We start from the raw sequence: 5,117 nt of genomic DNA on the forward strand, positions 1-5,117 counted from the left end.
TTATAATAGCCAGAAGCTCAAAAGAACCCAGATGCCCCTCAACAGAGGAATGGATACAGAAAATGTGGTACATTTACACAATGGAGTACTACTCAGCTGTTAAAAAGAATGAATTTATGAAATTCCCAGCCAAATAGTTGGACCTGGAGGGCATCATTCTGAGTGAGGTAACACAGTCAGAAAAGAACTAACATGATATGCACTCACTGATAAGTGGATTTTAGCCGAGAAACTTAGAATACCCAACATATAACTTGCAAAACGCATTAAACTCAAGAAGAAGGAAGAGGAAAGTATGGACCAATTGTCTCTTCTTAGAATTGGGAACAAAACACCCATGGAAGGAGTTACAGATACAAAATTTGGAGCTGAGACGAAAGGATGGACCACCCGGGGGACCATCCCATAATCAGCCACCAAATGCAGACCCCATTGTATATGACAGCAAGATTTTTCTGAAAGGACCCTGATATAGCTGTCTCTTGTAAGGCTAAGCCAGTGCCTGGCAAACACAGAAGTGGATGCTCACAGTCAGCTATTGGATGGAATACAGGGCCCCCAATGGAGGAGCTAGAGAAAGTACCCAATGAGCTAAAGGGATCTGCAACCGTATAGGTGGAACAACAATATGAACTAACCAGTACCCCCCAGAGTTTGTGTCTCTAGTTGCATTTTTAGCAGAAGATGGCCTAGTGGGCCATCACTGGGAAGAGAGGCCCCTTGGTCTTGCAAACTTTATCTGCCTCAGTACGGGGGAACACAGTACTCTGAAGTGGGAGTGGGTGGGTAGGGGAGTGGAGCGGGGGTATAGGGGACTTTCAAGATAGCATTTGAAATGTAAATGAAGTAAATAACTAATAAAAATTGGAGGGGAAAAAAAAGAAAGTGTAATGATAGAGTTAGTAGATTATCTGGTTTCAACTCACACTTCAGAGCCTAGTACCAAGAACAGTATAGCAAATCACAAAAGAGACAGTAATAGCACTGAATACATAGAGGACCCAGATATTAACCTACATAAAACAACCACCTTATTTAAACAAACAGACAAATAAAAAATAAACAACACTAAACAAACCAACAAGCAAACAAACAAAAACCCATGTGTCTTCCAGACTCTTTGGCCTTCATGGCAGAATCAAGATGAGAATGAAAGGAATATTATTACTTTGGAAAGTGTCACAATAAGACACATGATGTTTAACAAATATGCCAGAAATGTGTGGGAAAGCCAGCCTGTTCAATAACTTTTTCAGGGAAGAGTATAAGAATAGAATTGATTTGTACCTCTTACTCTGTATGAAATTTAACTTAAAAAATACCAATAACTTTAATCTAATAGCTGAAAATTTGAAACCAATAGGATCTACGAGGAAAAGAAGAGAGAGGAGACATACTTCCCGACACTGGCATAAGCAGTGACTTCCTACATAGCTTATGAAGAATAACAGTGATTGGCAAGCAAAAGTTTTTGAAATTAAAGAGATTCTACACAACAAAGGAAAGATAGACAGTAAAGAAACAACCAGGAAAAGTGGGGACAATTTACTCCAGTTATTCATCTGACAGGCAATTAATAAAGAATATACAAAGAACTCAAACTCTCTAAATTTCCTTGGCCTTCATGGCAGAAGCAAGATGAGGAAAGGAATTTATAACTTTGGAAATTGTCGCAATAAGACACATGTGTTCTCCTGCAGCTGTGAATCTAAGGCCTACCAACTTTAGAAGTTGATCTGTGGCAAACATGGCTATCTAGCCAAGTGCAAGAAAATATAAGTGTCAAGGCTGGACAAACAAGGTACTAAAAATTGTCTATTGCAGATTCAGACATGGATTCTTTGAAAGAACCACACTTCAACCCAAGACGATTTCAGTCAGTCATAAAATAAATGTTTGGGTTCCAATCAAAACAAACAAACAAACAAACAAACAAACAAACAATGACAACAGAAAAACAGCTCCAAACCTCAAATGGTTGAATCCACAAGTAGACAAATAAATCTCAAAAGAAGAATTACAAATATATTACCAATAAGTGCAAGACAAAATATTCATCTTTATAAAGAGAATGTAAACCAAAAGTATATTGAGATTCCAGCTCACTACACTCTGAATGGCTATCATCAAGCAATATGCTATGCATGCTTGCAAGGCTGTGGGAACAAAGAATGCTTGCTTGGAATATAAATTAGTCTAGCAAGTAGGGAAGGGAAACTGTAACTAGCATGAGATGCAGAATGCCTGAATATGTTTCCAAAGAAATCAAAGTCAGGATGCAATAGATTCGGGACTACCCTATTTCATTTTGATATCATTGCTGTTCTCAAGATTGTATGTCCAAATATGTTCACCTTTCGAGTTACTGTGCATTATAACTTTAACAGGAGAAATGGGGGAGGGATGTGATGACAGAATTCAGTAAATAGCAGCTCCCATTTTGTGACATGCCCCTCTACAGGCTTATGTTTGCGGAACTTAGTGGGCAGTGCCATTTTTCAAGATTGAGATACCTTTTGAATGTGTTGTCTTAGTGGCAGATACATAATCGTAGGGCCATGGCCTAAGGATTGTAGGCCAGTTCTACTTTTAGATGACTTTTCTCGGTTTCTTGATGTACTCAGCTGCGAGTAAGCTCCTATTAAGACAGGTTCAAGCCATTTCCACCAGTCTATTCCTTGCTATGATGGACTGTATCCCACCCCCCCCACCATCACCCCCAAGAGAAGAGAAGATCAACCCTCCCTTAAGTTGCCTCTTTTCAAGTATTTATTTGGTAACAGTGATAAGAAAATAACCAATACAAGAAATTGCTATTTGGTAATCATTGTTCTTATAAATTTGACATATGATTTATTTTTAGATATTTGGAAGGTATGAGCAATGAACTTAGAAGGGTTTAATACTGCAGCCTGGAATTCTGTAAGCAGAAGCCCCAGAATTCTGTAAGCAGAACTTTATGGGCCATTATGGTGGGATAATACCAGATAGCAATCTGGGAAATGAAGTCAGTTAATGTCATTTCAGAGGAGAACAAGGTTTCACAGTGAATTTGCCTGATGGCCATTCATATTATATTCTAGTATAACACCTGGCTGCATTTTCTGCCCTGTCCTGATAACTTGAGTCAACCTGAATTCAATAGTAATGAACGTAATTATTTAGTGTAAGAAATTATAATACAGTACAGCATTCATGGTTACTTGTTACTGCTTCTATCCTTGTGGACAGTGAAGGAGTGCAGTAAGGAGAACAGTACCATGGAAAAGAAATCAGCATAAGAGAGTATAAAGTTGAAGACAAGGTTAATATAGATAAAATATCTGTAGTTAAAGAGAAACCACATGCTTTACATGGAGACAATAGAGAACCTGTCCTGGGGCCAAGATGCTAACCATCGAAGTCTAAGATATAGTAATTTTTGCTTAATGAAAGTAAAATGCCTAAAACCATAGATCCTTTAGAACACAGTCATCTAGGGAAGTGTTTTTCCAGGTTTAAGCTCCAAAGTCCCACAGAGGTTGCTGCAGCTGTGGCATGAAGGTACCAAGCTACATCTGAAGCTGGCATCAGAAACTGTACTCAACCTCATGGTTTCAGTTTGCTAGAAAACTGAGATACATGAAATTTGAGATCTCAGAGAGCTGCATCAGATTTCCAGAAAGCCACAGTGGTCAGCTTTCTGGAAAGCTGGCAGGTTTCTATTTCCTTTTGTAGCCATTATGTGAAACCATGAAGGTGAGGTCTAATTTCCTTATAATGAAGAACACAGAATATTTAGAACAGTAGAAACGTGACACATTTGCCTAGGAAATCTATAGGTACTGAGTAGAACTGGTCCCAAAAAGGGTACACATATCCCAGATAACAGAGCTGAAGAAGTAGCATTACCCAAGTCTGTGAAACACAGGGATGCTGCTGCCTGCATTCAGGACAGATAACCTCTGTGGGTCCTCTCTGTAAATGTCTCCATAGACTCACTGAAATGGATGCTTCACTTATTCTACAAGCATTAATCTAATCAGTCTGACATTGAAGATTAACTATCAAAGTCCATTCCTTCTCAATTCGACACTCAATCTCTTCTTTCTCTCTCTCTCTCTCTTTTAAATTCATTTCCTTCTTGGGACGGAAGGCATGGACATTTGCAGGACTCACTTCTCTCTTTCTTACCAACTCAGGACATCAACCTTGGCAACAGACATCGTTATCCACCTGAAAAACACACCCTTTTAAATCCCTCATACTGGTATCTTGGACTGAATAAACAGGGTAAAGGGAAGGCAACCAGCAAGATACTAGTGTCATAGTCACTCTGTCTCCAAGTCTGTTGAAATGTGAGTGAGCTTCTGTGAGCATAGCTGGGGCTATTCCTGCTTCTGTGCCTTCTTTGTCATAACGGACTCCTGACTGCTCAAACAGTGAGTGAAGAGAGATCCTGCCTCCCTTAAGTCATTTTTTATCAAGTATTTGGTCACAGTAATCAGAAAAGTAAATAAAATTTCCTTTTGTTGTTTCTTCTTTTTTAAAATAGAGCATTGGAATCCATCATTACTAAAGTCTCTCTTTGCTTTATGATTTACAATAGATTATAGATTACCTAGTAAACTTCATGAACTGAAAAATTAAAAGTAGCAGTACAACGCTGAAGGAAACTAATATTTATCAACAAAAAATGCCTAAAATCACGATGCCATTATAATGTTAATGAAGACTACAGATGGTAATGTTCATTTGAATTTCAAATACTTGCAGCTTTTCAGAGGTAGTGAACCAATTCAGTAAAATTTGCATAGCAGAAAAATATACATAATTATTTTTCTCCTAGTCCAATAGGACTCAGCAGGATATTATAAATACTTGTTAACATGTCCACTAATGAATGCTAAAAACAGAGGGCTTCTTATTGAGGCTACACAAATCAGATAGTACTGTAATACCTACCTTAGCCTGTGATTGAAGACATAGGAAGTCATCAATATTTCTACTGAATATGTTTTCTATTTTTCTGCAGTGCTTTTATAGATAAATATGTAGCATGGTGTATGTTTAGCTTTCTGCATTAATGGGCAATAAGGAAACCAATAAGGAAACCAATGTCTTCTTTTTTTTTTTTT

This window comes from Mus caroli, chromosome 6 (assembly GCF_900094665.2).
Source record: "Mus caroli chromosome 6, CAROLI_EIJ_v1.1, whole genome shotgun sequence".
Taxonomy (NCBI): domain Eukaryota; kingdom Metazoa; phylum Chordata; class Mammalia; order Rodentia; family Muridae; genus Mus; species Mus caroli.